This window comes from Alexandromys fortis, unplaced genomic scaffold (assembly GCF_014885135.2).
Source record: "Alexandromys fortis isolate MF-2015 unplaced genomic scaffold, M_Fortis_MF-2015_v1.1 scaffold_191, whole genome shotgun sequence".
NCBI lineage: Eukaryota > Metazoa > Chordata > Mammalia > Rodentia > Cricetidae > Alexandromys > Alexandromys fortis.
In genome coordinates, this window is record NW_026068064.1 from 242,515 (window position 1) to 266,798 (window position 24,284).

General features: G+C 48.5%; 1 protein-coding gene across 5 annotated transcripts in view; it reads right to left on the reverse strand.

The window, feature by feature from the left end:
- Nucleotides 1–24,284, reverse strand: part of Bmal1 (basic helix-loop-helix ARNT like 1) — a 98,586-nt gene that overhangs the window by 67,743 nt on the left and 6,559 nt on the right. For all 5 annotated transcript variants that reach the window (XM_050120467.1, XM_050120470.1, XM_050120464.1 and 2 more), the window contains exon 2: nt 5,959–6,031. The gene's annotated coding sequence lies outside the window, so the exon portion shown is untranslated. The remainder of the gene's footprint in view (nt 1–5,958; nt 6,032–24,284) is intronic.

Sequence of the window (24,284 nt, forward strand, 5' to 3'; positions counted from 1 at the left end):
TTGAGATTCATCCAAGACCAAGCTGGGTCGAACTCACAGTCCTGAGAATTTCTTGATGGATTATTTTTCATTTTGAATTGCAAGTATTAGCCCATAAACAACAACAAAATGCAGTCGGAAGTCAGAAGCAAAGAACGTAGAGAATGAATGTTCCTGAGGTCCCCGGATGTCGTGAGACACAACAGGCGGCTACAAATTCCAGCCTGGAACAATCTGCCCAGCACTTGAAGCTAAGAAGGGGCTTGGCCCCAACAAATTCAACCACCAACGAATCTCCAATTCCAGGTACATCCGATCACATTACAAATCTGTTGTTTGGCTGTGCTAACAGACTCTGCGAGCCACACTCTTTCAATAAACACTTTCTGAGCCAGGTGCACTGTTCTGGCTAGGAAGGAAGAGTTCTCTCTCTCTCTCTCTCTCTCTCTCTCTCTCTCTCTCTCTGTGTGTGTGTGTGTGTGTGTGTGTGTGTGTCTGTTCTCCACTCTTAAGAAGCTCAGTTTACTGAACATAATAGGTAAGTAAGTCAACAGCTCTCCTCTAAGTGTACCAAAGAGCCATGCAGGGTGTTCTGGAAGGCAGGAGGAAGGTCAGCTCCAGGTCTGGGGAGGAAATGAGGGGGTGTCCAGTAGAACAGGGGAAACTGGAACTGAGTCCCTACTTGGGGAATAGTGGCCAGGTCATTCCAAGGAGAGAGCCCAGAGGTGGCAAAGGTGCTAGAAACAGAGGCCCACTTGTGGCTGTGCTGACGTCAGAACCGTGAAACCGCATGGCTTTTGCTCTAAAGCCACTGAGGATCCTGGGAGAGGTTTAAGTAGAACCCATATGAGACGTGTGAGTTAGAAACACGGTATTGACAAGAGTGTGCACGGGAATGCAGGAAGAGAAAGATGGATGGGAGAGATGGTGATAGAGATAGGGAGGGGGGATAGAGGGGTAGATCTCCCCTTTACACAGTGAGTCCTAAACAAACCCATGGGGGAAGAGAAGAAAAAATATTGACAAAAGCCAGTGAGATGGCTCATCAGGTAAAGGTGACAATCTGATTCATCGCCCATGGTGGGAGGAGAGAACAGATTCTTGCAAGTTGCATGCATGCATTTGTGCACAGAGAGAGGAAGAGAGAGAGAAAGACAGATAGACAGACAGAGAGACTAAATAAAATAAAGTCTTACAAATTGTAAGAACATGGAGGACATTGAATATGCCAGCTGAGAGGAAGGACAAGTCAAGGATGAGCCGGGCTGGGGCACTCGGGAGGGGACGACAGCTGTGGGAGAGGACAAAGTGGCTGTGAAGCAGGTCACAGGTCTGTGGGACAAAGGAGCCCTTCCAGGAAAACAGCAGCGAAATGAAGAAGGAGCCAAGCAGAACCTGACACTAAAGACAGGAAAAGGGCAGAGGACAAGCAGGCTGAAGAGGGTGATGGAGTGCCAGCGGAGAGTAGGCCAGTGGGGTGACCCAGGGCCAGAATGCTGGGCACAGCCAGAGAGACCTCGGGAGAGTGCCCTTGACTGAGGAAGCAAGGGCAGTGAAGTCCTGAGCGAAAGACCGACCAAGAGGAAGCGTGGCCGACAAATCCACACCCCTCCAAGAGCTGCGTGGTTCCCCACAGCTCCCCCTTCGCTTTTAGGAGACGCTGTCCCCGAACCCCCTACCTGACCGATCAGTCCCTCACCCTCTCCCTCACCATGAGCATCTCTAGTGTTCTGGACATGCTGTTGCCTGCCTTGTGAGGAGAGCAACCCTGTACCCTGTCACCCCTTGCCACCTATGGCGGGCAGGAGGAGAGCTGCTCTTGCCCCTCACCGGCTGCAGCACACGGGAGGGCAGGCCCTGCACCTAGCCTGGGGAGCACACTAGAGCTGACCATGTTGGCGGGGACACAGGTCAGCCAGTCCCGTGTACATGAGAACGGGAGAGAGGCACCCCTGCCCTCTCCCTCGTATGCCATGTGGTGGCATGGGTGGGGGAAACGTGCCCCACACCCCTGATCCCTTGTCAACTTCAGCAGGTGGGAGAGCCAGCCTTGGGGGCATGAGGACCGAAGAGCTGGCCCCGTCCCTCACCAACTGCAGCAACTGGGAAAGTGGGCTTTACACCTTGCCTGGGCACAGCAGCAGAGCTGGCCCTGGTGGTTATGAGCATGGAGGAGATGGCCCTGAGGGTCCGAGAGCAGGAGAGCTGGTCCTTCTCCCTGCTGCCTGCTGCACTGGGTGAGCTAACTGGGGCCGTGTGGAGAGCTTGCCCTGGCAGACAATGAGGGAACGCTGGGGGCTGACCAACCCAGCTACCACCCAGGCCCAGAACCAGGGCTATCAGCTGGCGCAGCCCAACATCCACTCAATCTCTGAACACCTGGATCTGAACAGGGGCCAGATTTACAGATCCAAAGATTTACATCTCCATGACACAGGACAACAGGGTATCCCGGAGGAGTCCCAGTGAGAGCCCATCGATAGTGTAGCAGAAGCCAGGCCTTGAGCCAGACCGACGACCCATTGCAAAGAACACTTACAAGTAAAGATGTTTGTGACACTCACTGGACCCCACCACAGCTTCATATATTTGAACATTCTGATCCCAGTTGGTGGAAGTGTCTGGGAAAGATGAGGATGTGTGGCCTAGCTGGAGGAGGTGTGCCACTCAGGGCAGGCTTGACAGTTTCAAGAGCCTATGCCCTTCTCCGTTAGCTCTCTTGGCCTTATGGCTGTATCTCAAGATATAAATTCTCGGCTCCTGCTCCAGTGCTAGCATGTCCCCCACCGTGATGGTTATGGACTCTGACCCTCTGAAATCCTAAGCCCCAAATTAAACCCTTTCTTTTATAAGTTGCTTGGTCATAGTGTTTTATCACAGCAATAGAAAGGTAATGAAGTCAGTATCTAATGCCACCTGGCCCACGGGAAACAACAAATTATTAGAGAGCACATGACACACACACCCAAAGTCTGACTGTGCAAGATCTTGGGACATGGTGAGAAACAAACAGGACCTGCCTCTGTAGCTTATGCCGGAGGTATGCAGAGACCATCATCAAGCACTGGCAGAAAAACCGCAACATGGTCACCACAGAGCCAGAACTGGAGTCCACTCTCGTGTCTTCAGTGGCAGCCCCTCTCCGAACCCCATGCTGCCACCTTCCCCAAATGAAGGACAACCTTTCTGGGCTGTTGTTATTAAATGCTTGAGGTTTGATTGTCATCTCTTTCAGATTCTCAAACGTCTCTCATTCTTTTCTTTTCCTAGTTTTTCGAGACAGGGTTTCTCTGTGTAAGAGTCCTGGCTTTTCTGGAACTCACTCTGTAGTCCAGGCTGGCCTCAAACTCACAGAAATCTGCCTGCCTCTGCCTCCAGAGTGCTGGGATCAAAGGTGTGCGCCACGACACCAGGCTCATTTCTCACCCTTTAACAGGCTCCTAAAAGGTAGGAACACCTACCCTGTGCTCTCGATTGTTAATCTAACTCCACTATTTCTACATAAGCGGGAGAGGAAACCCCAGACTTAGAAAAGAGGGAGCCAACAGCACCTGCCAAGGGTCATGCAGAAGTGGGTTCCAATCCCCTGTTGCTTTGCACGAGCTATTCAACTTCTCAGTGACTGGATTTCCTTATTGCTGAAAGCGGAATACTAAGTCTCCCAGCAGAGGTCATGCAAAGTTGAAATGAAAAGATTCACGCGGAGGACTTGGCACCTCACCTGGCACAGGTTCAGTCAATGGTGGCTCAGTGGGCACACCCACTGCTTCTGTTGTTGGACCTCTACCTGCTACCTTCATGCAAACCACGCCAAGAAGGGCTCAGAATTCCAACCACAGAGCAAATGTCAGGATGCACAGAACCCAAACTGGTCAGTGACCTGAGGAATAACCTCAAATCCCACACACCTGTCCAGACTCCCACGGTAATTCTGACTCGACATTTGGTCATTCTATTTTCTCCCCCGTTTTCTGCCAATACAACTATCTGCCCCGACAGATCACATCCCGTCTCACAGCGAGAGTCCAATCCCAGGCTGGATTCCGCAGTGCAAGTTGTGGCAGGGTTCGGAACACCACACCTCAAAGCTAGCCTAAGAACACAATCAGAAGCCCAATGTACACACAAGCGCCAACACACTCAGCTCCAGGAAAGGCAGGGAGGACTGGTCACGACATGCTGGGCCTGCCTCAAAGCTTCAGGATGGGCTCTTCTGGCATACAAGTACCCTTTCCTTGGCCTCTGGGTTCCTCTCACCTTCATCCTGCCACCCCAAGTTAGGCATGTTTACCAAAGCTCAGCCCTCCACTTCTTCAAAACTACCATACGCGGTTCCGGAGATGGCTCAGCTGTTAATGGTTAAGGCTCACAACCCAAACTGTGAAGTCCACTCTGCATCTCCAGACATAACCGTCTCCATCTAGGCTTCGGTTCTGAATCGCCAACTGTAAACTGGACCATTCCTACGGATGAACCAAGACTTGTCTAGCACGCAGGAAGGCCTAGGTTCAGTCCTCAGCATGGCAATCAATCAATGCCAACATCAACTCTCTCTTTCAGCCCCAACGCCCACACTTCTCTATTGATGATACTGTTATGAAACACCAGATTTCAACTTTCAGCTTCTTTGACTCCTGTCTTTAGAGTCTAATGAGGCTGGAAATCAGACAGGCTCTTCCCTTGCCATCGTCCATTGTCTGTGCATCCGCTACTGGCCACATGGCAGCAGGTGTGTGTGACTGCTACCCTTGTCACTTCTGTCCTCCACTCAGGATGACTTACACAGACTTCCATCGTCTTGCAAATAAAGTCTAAGTTCCTTAACTGGAACCTGGGGCCCGGAGAAGGAGTTGACAAACAACAGACCAGAGGTCAAATCCAGCCTACCCCAGTTCTGTAAATAAGGTTTAACTAGAGCAAGCCACACCCCCTCATTTACATAGCGTCCTGGCTGCCTTCAGGCTAGAAGCAATTCTGAGTAGCTCTGACAGAGGCCATCTGGTCCTTCACTGAACAAGCGTGCTGACCTGGGCTGTCATTGTCAGATGGCAGTAGACCCACCAAAGATCTAGTCCATGCCGCTCAAAGCTTCTGTTCCTGCTAGTCTGTGGATGGGCCCACGTTCTTCACGCCCTAAATATCCATGTTCTCCTGTACAGAAAACCTCATTTCATCCTTGGGTTGTTTCCCATCTACCTTTTCTTCTTAGATAATGCCAAAATACCACTTGTCTGTGAGGTCAGCTGCATCTGTCCCCAAGCCTGTGGGTTCTCCTCCTCCGACTTCTGTCTACACCAGTGGCCTCAACCTTCCTAAGACTGTGTGATCCTTTAATACAGTTCCGCATGGTGTGGTGACCCCTGGCCATAAAATTATTTTCTTTTTTTGGTTTTTTGAGACAGGGTTTCTCTGTGGCTTTGGAGCCTGTCCTGGAACTAGCTCTTGTAGACCAGGCTGGTCTCGAACTCACAGAGATCCCCCTGACTCTGCCTCCCGAGTGCTGGGATTAAAGGCGTGAGCCACCACCGCCCGGCCTCATAAAACATTGCTACATCATGTCTGTCATTTTGCTACTGTTATGAATTGCAATATAAATATCTGATATTCAGGATACATGATAAATGATCCCTGTGAAAGGGTCATTCGACTTCCCAGAGGGGTCATGACCCCACAGGTTGAGGATCACTGGTCTACACCAATCACAAAACCTAGGGTAAGATTTCACTATCCTTTTTTCCCCTCTAGACAGGGTTTCTCTGTAGCTTTGGAGCCTGTCCTGGAACTAGCTCTTGTAGACCAGGCTGGCCTTGAACTCACAGAGATCCGGATTTCACTACCCTTTATGCCTATGGCACAGATTTCTCTAGGGCTCAGGCTTCCTAACCTCCACTGGGCACCTACAACAATAACAAGCTTGCCCTTCATCCCAAACACAAACTCAACTGCATCATTTGGTAAAAAGGCATCAAACAAACTTACCAATGAAGGCCTAGGGTTCCATATTTGAAACCTTAAATTTGGTTCCAAAAGCGTGCACTGTAGCCAACACCACCTGAAAGCAAGAAAACAAAGGTTTAGCTCTAAAAGAGAATGTTACATGTCCTTTTCCAACCAGCACTCTAAGTTTTGACTAACCATTCTCCTAGGATGCCAGCTCTGCTTCTGTCTAGAAAATTCCAGCTTACCCTGCAAACTCACTGGCCGAGAGGCCTCCCTGGCATCCCAGGTAACCCCCCCCCACCAGCTTCCATGGAACACTGGTGACATGTTTGTGGTAACACACGGTACACTATATATGGCAGGATTTCTCATTTGGGAGTGGGAGAGTTCTGGACTACAGGTTTTTATGTGAGAGTTGTAGAATTTACCCTACTTCTTGAATCTGCTGTCTAGAACACCACAGGCATTTAGAGGCTCCTCAAAAAAAAATGTGTAAAGTAGATGAGGAAACAACCCGTTCAGCTCCTTACCACACGCCGGGGTTCTAAACTTCTGCTACAACATGATTTTCACCAGAGGAATGCATGCCCCAGTCCCATTGCTTTGAATAGGCAACAGTTTGCCAGAAGGATTAATGAGATTAATCTAAAGGCACACCTTGGCAATGGCACGGCCCTGGGCAGAAACCTTCAGAGGCTCCCAGAATCAAAGCCAGGATGTTAGACCTGTACCAACTGGCCCAGTCTCACTTGGCGCTCTCAGCTCACCTGGATTCCCTAAATGGACCCTACTGTCCACAAAGACAAGACAGACAGTGAATCCTCAAACACAGAGGCCCCATCACCATCCCCTCTAGTTGGGCATCTTCTTTCATTGGGCAATACACAGCTTGGCAGTAGTCAGTATGTCATCCACCTCCAGAAGGCTCTGCATCTGTAGAATGGGACTCTATCTAAGCCCCTGGAACCAGAGAGTCCCGGGAGAGCAGCACGAATGAATGAACGAATGAGTGATTACACCGTGGGCCACTACAAGGGTACTCTCCTCACATCCTTTCCACATTCATTTTGGCCCATCTTAAACCAATCCCCGTGTCCCCCCCCACACACACACACACACTTCCCCTTGGGGCAGAAACTCAAACCTATCTGTAAGGTGAAACTTGAAGCTAAACACGTGACTGTGACCTGACCTTCAAGCCACTAGACCCATGGCCACGTCCTCCTCCCCCATTGCAGCTCTCAGCCCCATCTAATCACGGCTTTAGCGCGACACTCTCCTGCCACAACCCACAAGCTTAGAAATGCCTGGCCCACTCACTTCACTGGCTCATTCTCTTTGTTTCTTTCTCCTCATCTTTCCATTATTTTTCAGGCCACTTTTCTCTCTCTCTGCTGTCACTTCCTGGTGGTCTATCTAGCCTGCTTCAAATTTGACCTCCACACTCTATGCTTATCCGGATTTTTTCCCCCAGCTTGGGCCACTCCTTTGACCAACAGTCAATTGCTGTGGTCAAGTCAGAGGCCAAGGGCAGAGCTCTATATGGAGCACAGTGGGTGTCTCAGGCTCGGCACATCTAGCACAGACTCCAGCTCACCCAGACTAGCTCATGACAGTCTGAACATCTCAGTCCAAGGCAGCTCTCCCAGCTGCCACTCTCAGGATTCACCTTTCCCTCCATATCCAGTGCTCACCCAAGGTCATTCGCACCACCTCCTCTGCTGTTGCCATTCCAGAGGGTCACAACAGCTTCCTAACGGGGTCCTTACTTCTGCCCTCAGGGCCGCTCACACCTCGGGACGTGGCTGCTTCTCATTAGAGGAAGAAGTCTGTTACCACATGAGTCATAGCAGGTCAATTTGCTCAAGATTTCAAAGTCTTCCCTGCAAGGATGCCAGAGGGAAGAGGCAATTCTAAACCTCTAGACCCTGGGGCAGGTAACCAGGCAAGCTGGGTCTCCAGGCCAATGCACTCCCCAGCCCCCATATTATCATATTAATATGATATATAATATCATATTAACCCCCTTTTTTTCCCTGGCAGTCCTGATGCTCTCATAGTCTCTGACTTCTTGAAGAAAGAAAACATTTGAAGGGACTGAGACAGGAAGCCAGTGTCCCCTTCCCATACGTCATCTCAAGCTTCATGAGATATATGGGATGGATCTTCCACTACTTAACAACTTCCAAAAATTGCCTCATTGATTTCCAAAACTTATGCTCGCCCTCCAGAGCATGACTACTTAGCCCTCAAGGGGTGAAAACCTTTCTTAACCCTTTCTTCTTCCAGCCTCCAGCTGGAAGACTCACCAAGTCCTGTTTACCTTTCTGTCTCTACACCCTAACCACTCTTTTACCTACTGACACCCTAACTGGAAGTAAAATTCAAATGCAATCACTCAGGAGCCAGAGCTGGGGTCCCAGCAGCCCTCCTTGGGGCCTCCTAGCCCCTCCAGCCCTCTCTGTACACAGATTCCTAATCACTACTCCTTCCAGGATCTGGACCAGTTCTAATAAAATCTAAACAAAGAATTCATGCACTCTTGTACCATACAATCTTCAAAACCTGTCTGAATAAGCATGATATCCTCATTTCATCTGCCCTGGGTGCTGCTTGCCTGGACAAGGACAGGAACACTTCCCTCCCTGGCCCATCAGTGAATGGCCCCAAAGATAGGCACACCCTACAAAACAAGCCAATCAGGGTCTTCTTCTAGAATTTACTGCCAGATGCAGAGAAAGGGTATGCCCCCCCACAAGTTGTAAACTGAGATTGCCAGTAGTTGTGCCCTCAGCTTACCCAGAGGTGCCAGGGCTGGTGCCAACACAAGGACAGGGGATGGGAGCCAGATGGGTCACTGGCAACATCAACCCAACCCCCATTCCAGAGTTGAGCTTCCTTGGTGACCTCCTACACCCTTTTTCCTGGTTATGGACCCAGTAAGTTCCCACTTACACCTCTCCTAGAATTTTGTCCCCCTCCTCTTTTCTTCCTTGGTTGTATTCCTTAGGTCAGAACAGTTCCCAGCATACTGTACTCAATCATTTATTAAGTAAATGAAGCAAGCACATTGGCTCCAGGGTAGAAAGACTGGCAAAGTTCTACCATTTTCTAGCTATGTGGTCTGAGGCGTGTGCGTGTGGGTGTGTGTGCATGTGTGCAAGTGCATGTGTAAACACATGCTTATGGAAGCTGGAGCACCTTTGATGTTGTTCCTCTGGTTCTCAGGCACCTTGTGTTTTTGAGACAGGGTCAACTTGCCAAGTACGCTAAGATGGCCAGCGCTCTGCAAGAAGCTGCCTGTTTCCAACTCCACAGCACCAAGATGAGCACTGTAACCACCATGACCCACTTTTTTACTTGGGACCTGCGGATCTAACTCGGGTCTTCAAGCACTTTACCTCCCGAGCCATCTCCCTCATCTTCTCTATCCTTTCATGACTCAGTTTCTCTGTAAAAAGAAGGGAGGCCAGGGTACCTACTCAGAGGGGTCACAGATGACTAAGATCATGAACGGAAAATCCCTTCCTTGGAAACAGCTCAGGCTCCCCAAATGCTAACTGCTCTTGTTATCAACTCCAGCCAGAGGCCCAGTCTAACCCTCCCTCATAGGTCATTAGGATGATGACATAGAAAGGAAGGAACAGTAAAAATAGATGGAGTTCAGTTAGCAACTGAGAGCATAGGGTATGTGTTCCTACTTCATGGGAGCCTGCAGTGTGTGCCTTTAATCCCAGCCCTCGGGAGGCAGAGGCAGGCAGACGTGTGTGAGTTAGAGGCCAGCCTGATCTGCAGAGCAAGTTCCAAGATACCCAGGTTGTTACACTGAGAAACCCTGTCTTGAAAACCGAAAAGAAAAATAAAGGATGGAAGGAAGAAAGGAAAGAAAGAAGAAAAGGAGGAAGGGAGAGAGGGAGGAAGGGAGAGAGAGAGGGAAGGAGGGAGGGAAAAAGAGAGAGAGAGAGAAAAGAAAAGATAAAAAGAAAGGAAGGAGCTGATTGGCTATTTACAAGCACAAACTCTCCTGGGAGCAATCAGCCAACATTTAGTGAGATTCAAGATTCACCCAGAGTTCTCAGTAAATTACCAACGATCAGAGACCCAAGACAAGTGGTGGCAGAGAGGCGTGTGTGGCGTGTGCGGGGGAAGTACTGCCACAGACAGCACCACCCAAGCAACGAGAGACACTCTGTGCCTTTTAAGAAGCAATTTTCACAGCAAAGCTTTAGAGGGCGAGAAGCCTCTTACATCGTGGGGACACGGTAATAAGGCTATAAAAATGGAACCACACAGAACCCACATGGGCCCAATTTTCGAGGAAAAACAACGATTGCCACAGCGTTTGGAGTGGGGGAGGAGTCACACTTGGGTCTTAGCACGAAAACAGCTTGCAAAAGTAGTCAGGCTGCAGAAAAGCTCCTGGGTCTGCCCAGCAGGCAGGGCTGGCTCTCATCTGTCCTCTCTGTCCTGCTCCTTGCTTTCTACAGATTAAGGGTGGGACAGTGAAGTCCAGTGGCTATGCTCCAAGAGCGCACAGCACCAGGCGGAACAGACCTTGCTGCCCCTCCCCGGAGGCCTTTGGTCCCTTCTGTCCAGACTGCGGTTGAGCCCCCTGACCTCTGCAGCCCCAGTCCTTGCTGACAGCGTTTCTTCACCATCTCCTACCCCTCTCTTGCATCCCTGAACCTCTAAGCACACAGCATCTGCCTCTTTCTAGCTCTCGTGCCCACTGTTCCCCGAATCAGAGCACCTGAGCAGAGCAGCTTCATAGTTAGCAACACAGAGCTTCGGAGTGTATGGGCGGGGTTACTAGCTGTATGATCCCGGGTATTAACTCATTGCTACAAGTCTTAGCTTACTCCTCTGTAAAATGGAGAGGCACACATGGCTCATGTGAGACCCTGTGTGGATTATATGATCCAGTTCACATAGGCTTTAGACTCATGCCTAGAACCAGCTGTACCCACAAAGGGTTACCCTAAAGTGCAAGTTGTGAACACTGGGCCACATGCCCAATATTTTAACAGAACCTCAACCCAGCTCATGTTCTTAAACCTTGTTCTCTACCTGGGCCTTTTACATCTGCTGGAAATGCTTCCCTGCACTTCAGCCCAACATTTCAAGGTGCTGACAAAAAGTCAGCCACCTCCACAAACCTTCCTGGACTCCCTGCTCAAGAGACAGAATCCCCACCCTTTCTTAAGAGGTGGGTGGGCTTGAATAAGCATCAGCTCTAGCCTGTTGCGTGGATCCCACTCCCAGGCCACAAGTTTCTCAGGAACAAGGGATTCTGGGATCTTTTCCCCCAGTGTTTATTCCCTGCAACCTTATACGGTATGTACACTCAGTAAACATTTGCTGGCTTAAGATGAATCACAAGGCCTCGAGCCAGGGTCCACATAAACAGAGACAGCAGAAAAAGGAGCAAGGCACTGTGGACGTAGCATATTCGAGGCCTTGGGTTCCAACCACAGTACTGAAAAAAATAATAATAAAACCAGCATCCCAAATCCAGTGTTAACTTCAGGCTCTCCCCAGTACTGGGGACTAAGTCATGGTGTCTACTTGGTTTCACCATAGTCATTTCCTGATGGCCAACAAAAGCCACACATGCGCAGTGCCTTCTACCACCTGTTCACTCAGGGGCCATCTTCTCTTCCCCTCGAAAGGCTCTCTGCAGCCGAGCATGGTGGCGCACACCTCAATCCCAGCGCTAAGGATGCCCATGCAGGAGGATCACAAGGCCAACAAGACTTTGTCTCAAGAATTTTTTTTTCCGATTGATTTCCTCGTCTTGGGGCATTTCTTAAAGCACCCTTAAGGGAATTCACGCTTCATTTCATGATTATTTTAATCAAAGCATCAGGTAGGGAGACAAACACCCTCGGTTTTCACAGGCTGATTGCTTCTTAAGAGGATTTATTGATTCAGCCTCCCTACATAGACAAATAAATTATGGCCACCTTTTGCTTATTCCTCCTTTCACATTAGTTACCCGGCTTCTTCACTCATAAAAAATACAACAAAGACCGTCTCCAGCATGAAGTGCATTTTTCAAATGCATTTTCGCAGCATTCTGTTTGAAAAAAGAAAACCCGACTCTTGTCGAATCTTGGGCCATTGCCATTAGCTAGATAAACGCCAACTTAATGAAAGGATTCTGTAATACACAAAGATGGCTTAATGCAGCATTAGCTGGAAGAACAACAATTAGAGGCGATCCAAAACCTGCTCCATTGCAAGCTCCCAGCTCAGGGAAAACATCCTCTGGATAGGTAAAAGAGTATGCAGCCATCTTTAACAAGCCTAAGATACAATGCTGAGAGTGCAGGGACAGGACAGTGCCTGTCACCTGGGCTGCCCCAGCTGGAGCAGGACAAGTTCATTTTTGAAGTCAAACTCTAGGAAAATGAGAGGAAAGTTCGGAGGGTCCTGGCGTGACAGTGGGAAAGACATAGATCACTGGCTGCTCTGGCTATTTGTCCCCCGGTCCTAGATGCCCCCAAACACAAGCCTGTCCTTCCCCAGGGGCACAAGGCCCTGCCAAGCTCCTGTTTCAAGGACAGTGCTTCTCATCCCCTACAATGCTCTTCTATGTGATCTCCAATTCGGTCAGCTCTGCCCTGCCTTGCCCAGTGGATTTGCGCAAGTAGCTGGACAGTTCCAGAGACTCATTCTTTTGTCTGGGAACACTGGCATTGCTTCCTAGGCCACAGTGCAGGCCCAAAGATAGCTCAACATGTAAGAGCAGTTACTGTTCTTCCAGAGGACCCAAGTTCAGCTCCCAACATCCATGTAGGGCAGCTGGCAACTCCCTATTACTTCAGGTCCAGGGATCTGACCCCACTTCTAGCCTCTACAAGAACCTGCACACATGCATGCACACCACACACTGACCCCATAAAGGGAGGTCTGAAAGTACTCCTGTGCTATAAAGTATGTGAACGGCCCATTCCAAAGGGAGCAATGATACCCAGAAGCTAAGCAACACCTGTCTCCCCAAAACTCTTGGCAACATTCTCACAGTGACCAAGATGGGCGCCAAGACCCCAGAGCCCCAGGCAGGAGGCAGGAAGCAAAAGGCTTCCTTGCCAAGTCTGCAAATTGAAGATACAGAGCCAATGCCCCTTTCCTGCTGAATACAGCTGAACCCCCAAATCATCCTGAGAACTAGAAGGAACTATGAAAGCAAAGCATGAAACAAAACCTAACACATCTTGAGGAGAAAATCCATTTATCAAGGAATTGATCCTCTCCTAGGTCTTCTGTGGGCATCTTTTTTATACACACAGTGAGTAAAGATGTATTTTTACTGGAAGATAAGAATAGCCAAATATGAATGGCAACAAGCTTCCTCCCCACCAAGAAAATCAGCTGTGGGCAGTAGCGGAGACTGCCAGCCCAGCAGGGGATCAAACCATCCTTGCATGAATGACTTCCAGTTAGCAGTTACAGCAGGTGGATGGAAGGGGGTGAGAAAGCTTAGATAGTTAACTCATTCCTCCAACTCTTTAAGAGAGTAAATAACTGGGCTGGAAAGGTGGCTCAGCAGTTAACAGCACTGGCTGCTCTTCTAGAGGATCGGGGTTCAATTCCCAGCACCCACATGGCAGCTCACATCTGTAACTCCAGTTCCAGGGCTTCAGACACCCTCTCACAGACACACGTGCAGGCCAAACACCAATGACCATAAATTAAAAATAATTTTTTTTTTTTTTTGGAGTTTCGAGACAGGGTTTCTCTGTATAACCCTAGCTGTCCTGGAACTAGCTCTTGTAGACCAGGCTGGCCTCGAACTCACAGAGATCCGCCTGCCTCTGCCTCCCTAGTGCTGGGATTAAAGGTGTGCACCACCACCACCTGGCTAAAAATGAATTTTTAAAGAGACAGAGAGATGAATAGCTTCAATTCTTCCTCATCACATCAAACAGGGATGAGACAATGAGATAAGCTTCAAAGGTTTTTTTACTCTTCAGCCAGCAAAGACCCATCACTGCGCCTATAAGAAGAAGACTGTTGTGTCTCCATAAAGCCAGGGGTCCAAGAGCTTTCTAATGAAATCAAATCATCCAAAGAGTAGGACAAAGGGCCATGCCTCAAGATTTGACAGGAAGATCTAGAAGACTTCATGAGGATGTTCTGGGTAATCGCTGACCTTGGCCTGCCTTTAAGCTTTCCTGGGTACCTAACACTCTGTTCACAGTGATGTCCAAAGATCTCTGAGCACTAGTGGCCAGAATTTCAGAAACGACAATCAAGGTAATATTTTCTCAGTCTGTTTGAAGGCCTGAATCTGAGCTACCAGGAGAGGGATTGGGGATAAAGAGGAAGTTCAGAGGAGGAGTTCATTGAAAACAGTGCCCTGAAGGCACCAGCTAATATACTATCTAAGCCCCTCTAGATACTGAAAATAACGGGAGAGAAGATACAAGGCTGCCTCATACAAAGCCGCTGCATGCATTAATCTGGAATCTTACATCAAGACTGGCTTATTGTTCTTCAGAAAAGCTAGCGACTTACCCGAGGCAGCTCAGAGACAGTCACCTGGAATGGCCAAGCTAGCTTATGCCTTCAACTTGAGACTCTCCACCTGCAGGCCTGGCCTGACTCAGGTTGCTGAAGCAACTTAATCCTCCCGAGAGGTAACTTAGTCTCATTCCTCTACATCAAGTGAGTCTCAATCTGTGGGTTGCAACCCTCTGGTGGCTGCATATCAGATATTCTGCCGACCAGGTATTTACGTTACAATTCATGACAGCAGCAAAGATAGAGTTATAAAGTAGCAACAAAATAATTTTATGGTTGGGTGATGTGGGATTTCCCTTTGTATGCTGTGAATACCATTGGTGAATAAAGAAACTGCCTTGGCCTGTTGATAGGGCAGAACTTAGGTAGGCATGGGGGGGCAGAATTAAACTGAATGCTGGGAAGAAGAAGGAGGAGTTAGAGAGAAGCCATGTAGCCCCACCACATGGCCACACACAGATTAATAGAGATGGGTTAGTTTAGGATATGACTTAGGCTATTGGCCAAACAGTGTTGCAAATGATATGGTTTCGGTGTGATTATTTTGGGGCTGAGCAGTTGCCAAACAAGTGGCCTTATTGCAACAGATGGGGGTCACCACAACATGAGGAAATGCATTAAAGAGTTGAAGCATTGGAAGATTGAGAAGCTCTGTTCTACACCAACAAGGGGAGTGGGGAGGAGCGAGGCCTTGGAATTAGAGTCCTGGGTTCCCATTCAAACTCTGGCCCTCCAGTGCCACTATTAACAGACACTTTTTATCTCTCCTTTGGGGCCAGTCTCACAGCCTGTAATTATCTTCTTCATTGTGCTCCTGCTTAGCTTCCTCTCTCTCCTAAAATCTTCTCCCAGCTAAGGCTAGGTCAGTGGGTCATCCCTGCACTCCAGCCACCACCTGGAGCAGAGACTGCCACACTACAGGATCTCAACAGATGAACGGCAGCCTGGAAACTGACTTCAGACACCAGCCGGACCCCTCCTAGAGCCACGGCTAAACCTGCCATGCCACATACAGGCCAAGTCCTAGAGGGATGGGCAGCCGGGTGCCCTCTTGAAGGTAAGGTCTGTGGCTGCCTCGGTGCCTCCAGTCAGTGCCTACAAGTGTCCCCTCTTCCGGTACGGCTCAGGCCACTCATGTAAGCAATGACAAAGCAGGAAGGCAAACTGTAGGGAAGTGAAGACCACAATGAGTTCTCTTCCGAAGCCAGTACCAGAAAATCAAAGCTGAGCATGAATAGAGAGCTCAGGTATAGAAGGGACCTGGAAGAGTCAGGGGCAGCTGGTCCCCAGTGCAGGAGCCAGGGTGTTGTGGTGCAGAAGAAAGAGTTGTACAACACAGTGAGACCCTGCCGAGAGAGAGAGAGAGAGAGAGAGAGAGAGAGAGAGAGAGAGATTGGTTTACCCAAGGAACAAGGCTGTGCAGAACTCCTTTCTTTAAGACAAATGCAGTCAGCCTGGCCAAATCACAGGCGAGTTGTTGGACATCCTTCCTAATGCATTAGAGGCCCCGATTCTGAGCTAACATGCAGGAGAGACATCTGTCCCCACACATGTTCCCATTGCCTTAGTCAGGACGGACTCTGGATCAGTCTGGGAGTACTTGAGAGTTCATAGCACAGGACAGGTGCCAAAACAAAAAAAAAAAATTAAGTTTGGCTTGCAAATATGAACCTACTTATTATTTATAGGGCTAATTTTCCTTGCCTTTTATGATTATGAAAGTGATGCATGCAGGGTTGAACCAAGAAAACCACACGGTAAGAATGAGCATAAAAGTCAGCTCTAATCCCACAAGGTGAGAAGCACTGTTAATATTCCGGTGCCCTTTTCTCCTTTTATTAATGAAAATTTGAAAGAGATGGGAACATTCTGTGAAGAAGTTCAATAAGGCATTTCCTTGCAGTAGAACCCATCACAATCACTGCACAGACTTCCCAGCAAGATGCTCACCCTTGGTGAACAAATAAATAATAAAACAAATAATAAAGTTAGGAAAAAAGCAACAAAATGAATTAACCTGATGGACCCCAATTTATTTACCAACAGAAACAAAATCTAATCACCACCACTCCTAGGATGGGCGTTCCCATCACATAAGAACACAAGGCTCATTTTTATGATTTCTTGTCTAGAGCGTCTCTTCAAAGCAAAAGTTCTGAATAAACCACATGTTTCAAATCAAAGGAATTTTATAAGGGCACCTGATTATTCTAAAGCAGGAAATGAAGTCTGGGTGGACTTAGGAAGGCCAGCAGCTCGGCCAGGTCATTTTAAAAGCTGGTCCCAATTTGTGGACTCTACCTTCAATTATGTCATCTCCCGTCACCCACACAGTGGAATGGGCAGAGGAGTCTTGAGCCACCCAGTTGAGAGCTGCTCTAACGTTAGTTCCGATACTCAATAGCTACAGGGTTTTACACATGGGTTCGCCTGCTGGTCAGCAAAGAGTCTCCGAATCCTTCTTCATGAAGGGAAGACTGCAGGAGGAGAGCTCCTTTGCACATGCCCTTTCCACCTCTTGCAATAGCCCTGCTCCATTCAGCAATGGGCCTGTGCCAAGCACTGGGTGGAGTATTGGGATACAGCAGTGAACAGACAGATGCTCCACCCGTTCCCATGGAGATGCAGGTGCAGAGTGGTCCCCATCCGTTAGCCTCACACTACTCCATCACAGTCCTCTTCTGGATGATAAAACATTCACCGGGATGTTCTACTCAGGTCATAGGTGGAAGACCCGTCTCAAACACAGGTCTCTGACTCCTCGGCAAGGGACCTTTCTACCAAATCAGTTGCATTGGTAAACTTACTTCCTCTTGCTGACAACTTTAGTCTTTTTGGATTATTAAGAGCCCCTTCTGATGCCTGGGTACAAACTGGCTGCTGAGTTTGTGAGCGGTGAACTACCCTGACCTCTAGATGGCTGCCTAGGTTCTGGTCCCTGATCCTGGCACCATCCCCGCTTTCTTCCACATCAGACTCTACCAACCATCCTCTATTACCACCGCAATGGCTGGCTACCATCGTCCCTAATGTTCCAGCTCCTCTCAACCGTTAGGACCTCTCTCACCTTGGTTCTTTCCACGGGAGAAGGTAAGATGATGATTTTACCTTCAGCCACCAAGACACCAGGCCTCAACAAACACCCTTCACTCTGAACTGGCATGTAAGAAGTTGCCCTCCACCTGGGCTCAGCTACTGTGGGGAGTGTGGGGTCTGTGGGTCTCCTTAACAGAGGAACAAGCCCAAGTAGCTTGAATGACACCAGTTCTACACACCCCCAGTAACGCCCCTTGATAGCCATTAAGTACTTCAAAGGGTGTCCAAACCTGTGTATGAAAGTGTTCATTCTGTGTTATCTCGTGGAAATCTTTTGAATAAAGGATCACCAGGACCTCAAAGGCGAGTTCTGCCCCGATCAGAGGAAAACTGAGAGAACCCGAAAAAGGAAATCCGTTTTTCCATTTCCAGCAAAGGCACTGCAAGCTGAACTGAGGGCCAAGGCGAACGTCTCCATGGAAACTTACCATAGGAGCTTGTGTTCCTGACCAAGAACTCCATGGTCAACTTCTTTTTAAAAAATTATATAAACTTCATGTTCTGTCATGGGGGATTTTTTTTTTTTTTTTTTTTTTTTGTCAAAGCCTTGGGATCTTGTTTTAAGATAGGAGGCTTCTGGCCCAGGAATCTACCACAAAGGACGTGTGCATACTGTGTGTCACCTTGGGGAGGTATGCATCGCATCGGCTGAACCCCAGACAAGAGGCAGTCAGGTGATCTTTTATTTACTGATTCTGCAACAGTACAGCACACAGCACATCAAGTCAATCCTTCTTGCAGGTCCTGTAGGCTTCTAAATACAGTATACAGAACATTTAAGGACAGCTTTAACAAACAAGGGGAAGGGGAAACCTGGGTAAGCTTGGGTAGAATGTAAGCTAGTCAGAAATGCAACTTGGAAGCCTGGGTCTGCCACTGCCCAGCTGTGGGGCCCCTGGACAGTGACTCACACCCTCCAGAATAATCCCCCAGTCTACACATGCAGACTCCCTAACACCTGTCTCCCTCCCCGGGTCATCGCAGAGACCAAACGAGCCACTGCCTATAAAAACTCCTTAGCGAATCGGTCGGGAATGTTAGATAGCATTGTTGGAAAAGGCTTTTAAGACCATCACGCAGAACCCCTAGTGGACTAGATGCTGCCCAGCCACTCTGAGAGACCTAGAAACATCTCTTGTCCAGTTGCTCCTTATGGACTAGCTGGCATAGCTAGCAAGAGTCAGTCTCTCTGCTGCGTTCATCACTGGAATCCATTTGCTCACCAGCCACCGAGCAGCCAGTAGGACATCAGTGAAGAAAAGAGAGCTGCAGTGAGCTGGGGCCACCGCGTAGTGATACATCTATCAAGCAAAAAAAGGGGGGGGTCCCGAGCCCCACTGTGGTGCGAGAAGCCCCCAGACTGAGAGGGGAAGTGTTCTGCAGTTCAAGAAATAAAAAAGATGGCAGTTGTTTAAAAAAAAAAAAAAAGACTCTCAAGTAAGACTGGGGTTTAAACTCCAGTTTTTCCATACAGCACACATTATCAGAGGTACCCCTTGAGCTTCAGACTCCCTAGCAAGAGGAGACCTATGCCACCGACCCCACAGGACTGTCATGAAGAGTGAGGTGAACGTCCTAGTCAGCACTCAGCGTGACGCTTGGCTTATGTCAACAGCCAAGGGCTAGGTACCACTATTAATACATATGAATGCATAAATTATGCTGATGAAACTAAGAGTTGGCAGGTCGCCAAGAAAGGCTCTGCTGCACCATGGCAGCTACAGGCTTTACAACTGGCTATTACCTGGACAGTGTGCTGGCTCATTTATTAATCCTAGGCTAATGGAGGTTCTTCTGGAGCTTTGCCTAATGCCCGAGGACAGAAAAACCATCCAAGAATGCCTGGACAGTCAGCTGTTTTTCTGGTTTGGAGCTGTCCGTCACTATGCTGAGAGACGTTCCCAGAGAAGAAAACATTCAAGTGACTATCTATATCTAAGTGTTTCATCCCTGTCTGGGTAAACGGCTCTCCATCTCTGGTACAAAAGAGTAACTCTCTTTAAAGCATGGCCCCAGAACTGGAGATACAGGTCAGCTGGCAGAATGTTTGCTCAGCATGCACAAAAATCCTTGGTTCAACCCTTCGCACCGCACAGAGAGTGGTGGCCCTCGCCTGCAATCTCAGCATTTGAGAGCTGGAATCAGGAAAATCAGGAGTTCAAGGTCATCCTCAGGTAGATAGAAAATTCAAAGCCATCCAGGGCACACGAGACCCTGTTCTCAAACAAAATCAAAAATGTTCCTAGTCAACAAAGCAGCCTGAGTCAGCACCCACATAGTGGACAGCGCCACCTCCTCCCGCCCTGGAGGGGGCTCAGCTTTGCTCCAACACCTGTAAAGGCCAGCACACTCTTGCTGGTTATGACTTCAAAGCCTTTATTCTTCCATTATCTCTCTCAAGCATCAGGCCCCACCCACGCTGTGAAGCGCTAGATAAGAATTATTTTACCAGCTCAACAGACGATCAGGCTCAGTCTGAGACATCAGTGATCTGCTTAAGGGATGGTGGCTAAGAGTGGAAGCAGCCTAGAATGCAGGCTATTCCAATCCTACTCCAGAGCTCCCTACAGACAAAACGTATTTGTTTTTAAACATTTGCCTTCCACCATGATGCTTTTCCTCTGAAGGACTCATGACTGAGGTATCTGGTCGCAGTGCAGTGTAGATCACACACTTAAAAGTCACGTATGCTGGCAGATGCTGGCATGCTGCAGACCTCTAAAGATGAACCGATAACAGTCATGCCAACTACCATAATTGTCAATTAACTTGGGCTTCAAGTTCCCTCCACTCAGACCTCAGCTGCATATAGCCCTCTATGCTCCAATGTAACTGCAACATTCACACAAGGCTCATGCATGAGTAATTAAGGAGTATTAGCATGTCATAACACAATAATTTCATGGGGTTTTCACTGCCTGCCAGTCTCAACTACTCTGGTAGGTGTCTCTTTACTTTTCCTGTTGCTGTGCTAAAATAAAATAATAAACAAATAGTAAAAACTCACAAGGGGCCAGTGAGAAGGCTCCCTGGGAAAAAAATCACCTGCTATCTAATGACAAAAACCTAATAGCCTGAGTTCAAGCGGGACGCAGGGAGACGTGACTCCACAACGCTGTCCCTTCCACGTGCATGCTCACGGATGTGCATCCAAACACATATGCAGTAATGATAATAATGGCGATGAACACTTGAGTTTTTAAATATATACCAACAAAAGCAACTTAAAGAAGAAAGAGGTTATTTTGGCTCATAATTCCATCCTGACAGGGAGCTTGAGAGGCAGCTGGTTCCATGGCATCCACACTTAGGAGCAGAGGAAGATGAATACTTACGCTCGGCTCCCTTTCTCCTTCTCATTTGGTCTGGATCTCCAGCCCACAGAATGGTACCACGCTCTGTGAGTGGGCCTCCCTCAACTAAACTAGTCAACATAAACAGAAGCCAACCTAGATAACCCACACCAGTGTGCTTGTCCCTAGGACATCCTAGATACGCCCCCCCCCAACCCCAGATAGAAGTCAATATTAACCATCACAGCTGGTGTTCTGGTTTCATTCTGATGCTGTGGTAAACCCCTATGGCCAAAAGCAACTCAGGAAGGAGAGGTTTTGTTTCCTCTTATACTTCCAGTTCATGATCTATCATTGAAAGAAGTCAAGGCAGGAGCCTGCGGGCAGAAACCATGGCGGAACGCGCTTGCTTGCCAGATCCCTCTTGAGCCTCCTCCTGCCTAGGGACGGTGCCTGAAATCAGTCATCAAAACAGGCAACCCCTCATGGACACAGCCTTAGCCATGTGATCTGGGCAATCCATCAACAGGAACTCTCCTTTCAAATGACGCTAGGCATGGAGTTGACAGCTGGGTCTAAATGGTCACTAGGCAAACCTTGACTTGCCACTGACTTCCCTGTTTCCCTGTCATATAAGTGGGTTAAACACAGGCAGGCCTCGACGAATCTTCCAAAGTTCAATTCCCACTTTAGAACCCTCCTCCTAGGTTAGCGCACCTCTGCATGCTCTCTCATCCTTCCCACCTCTGTCCTTTGAATTATCTGTACACATTCATAGCCACCTCGGAAGGACAAGCCCTACCCTCGTTGGTGTGCTGGCTAAACTCGGGTCCTCACAGGTGCGCATCCTGTATTTTACAAATGATCCATCTCCCCAGTCCGCGGGATGTTCTTTCAGGAAATAAAACTGCAGGCTCCTGGGTCACAAAACAAGTCAGATCTGCCTCTGCGTCTAGTCTGGTGCTTGGCATATAGCCCTTCGGACATCCACTGACTAAATAATGACATGCTGTTATACCCGAATAAATGTACAGCAAGTGTTGTTTCCGTTGAGGAGGCTCAGCCACTGCTAAGCTATGCTCTGGAGTCAAGGAAAGACATCACAAGATGAATGTCAGGTGAACAGTTAACTCCTTCATCAGAAAAAGGTACTCATAGTCAGGCGGTGGTGGCGCACGCCTTTAATCCCAGCACTCGGGAGGCAGAGGCAGGCGGATCTCTGTGAGTTCGAGACCAGCCTGGTCTACAAGAGCTAGTTCCAGGACAGGCTCCAAAGCTACAGAAAAACCCTGTCTTGAAAAACCAAAAAAAAAAAACCAAAAACAAAAAAAGAAAAAAGAAAAAGGTACTCATCTCCAGCCAACATGAAGAATACAAAAAACACAGATGCTCAAAGGAATGGCAGGGGCATCTGGGGTTTTCACAAAGCTCAATCCACCTGTTGAATAAATAAATAAATAGGTATTTATTGAGCAACTGATCTGTACAGACACCAGCTCAGCGATGGTCGTGGGACATGGTGGGGCGTAAGCAGGTGACATTCCTGCTCACATTCTGGCACCCAAGGAAGAAGGTGAGGCTCCATGCAACCCACAGCTTCACAGTGAAGATCCCAGCACGGTGTCTCCTTGCACAGATTCCTTCTGTGCCTTCAGTGAGGGGGTGACAATGACCACGCGGCTCACAGCTGACCAGACCTGGGTAGCGCTGAAAGTGCCCTGTCACTCCAGTGCGGCAATCCTTCGCTCAGAACGCACTGAGGACAGCCGGTACAGCTCGCTCACCTCAGTCACTTTTCAACACTGCCAGCTGAGCTCAGCCACGAACGTCACTTAAATATCAAATGTCTCAAATGGCAGAGTGACCCAGGATGCCAAAAACAGGACTCAGGGGTGGGAAGGGAGGGGCAGCACGTGGTGAAAGGATGGGTTTTTTCCCCCATGGTAAAACCCTTTCCTCCTTTGAAGCAGAAGTCGCTTCCATCATCCCCAGCCTTGGGCTCCTTCCCTCCAGCAGGATACTGAAAATAGATTTGCATTTAACATTTAAAACTGTTTTGGATCCCACACTCTTTTAGCTCTGTTCTCGGCTGCAAGCTCATCGCCGTCCCTGAGGGTTCTCACAAGTGTGTTTCACAAGCAAACAAACCAGTCACCGTGTTTATACCTAAGAGTCCAAAGAAAAGGTGATTTACATAATGATATGGGAGATTAGCTGACCAAGAACACACAATTCCTATCTGGACCAAAAGTTCTAGGAAAAAAATCCTTTCGACTCATTTAGAAAGACAGATAGGGCGGGGGGCGGGGGGTTGTGGAAGCAAAACTGCTGAACACCAGCCAAGGGAGCTTCTAACCTCCCCTCGTCCCCTGCCATGTACTTCGAGAAGAATTTGAAGGGGGCCAAGCTTACACAGTGAAGGTCATGTTTCATTTTCCTATTACTCTTCAAAAACCCAGGATTCTGTAACGGAGAAGACCCCGAGAAGTCAAAGTTCCAAAAAGAATATTCCTCCCGAAGGGTCTCGGCACATCACCACATTGACTCGCAATGCCCTCTGCTCTGAATTCTGTTGTCTCCTCTATAAAACAACAGACCAACTCTCGAGGGCAGAAAGGTTAGGGGGGAAATTCCTTCCTAAAGCCTCAGCAAGGCTGGAAACCAGCAGAGGTGACGAAGATAAGCAGCTAGAGCCAGCAGTGAATAACTGTAACGCACGACGGCCTCGCAAGCTACACTTAATTAACGCTAACATGCTTTAGAACGAAGCCTTATGGGTTTGGCTACAGCTGTCCCTAAGAGGCTTTCCTGAGCTTGACGGGGAACCAAACCATTATTTAGCTTGGTTGCCTTTTTTTTAAAATATAGACAAACTTATACTAAGCTTCCATCAACTGCATTACAAATAAACTTTTGAAACATTGAAGATGAGCATGCATACCAAACAATATACAGAAGTCTGCGTTAAATATAATAAAAACAGTAAGGGGCGGCGGCACCTGTCAGCAGTACATCTATGAGGGAACCCTTCAAACCCTTAACTTGTTTGCATGCGACACAGCATATAAACAATGGCTTGCATTTCACAAAAAGCCTTCTAAGCAGGGAACAGCGAACCACTAGCTACGTGATAGGAGCAAATGCTTTGATGCCTATGCGCAGGTCTTTGACTCTGGGCTTGAGGCTCCTGAAAAGAGAAAGGAGAGAGAAAGCATTTGGCCACAGAAACCCAGACCCTTACAGCAGCTCTTACTTCCCTGGGCAATCAAGCTGCCTCCAACAGCAGGACCTTGGTACCTGCCAGACCCTCCTCCATGGAAAACGTTCCTGTATCTTTCGGAAGCTCAGCTCAACTCATCTTCTCAGTGAGGTCTTCCCTGAGGACCCTGCTAAAGCATCTTCCCTGACAGTGTGCATGTTCCTTAGTGTTTCAGTCCCTTTGGTTCCTCT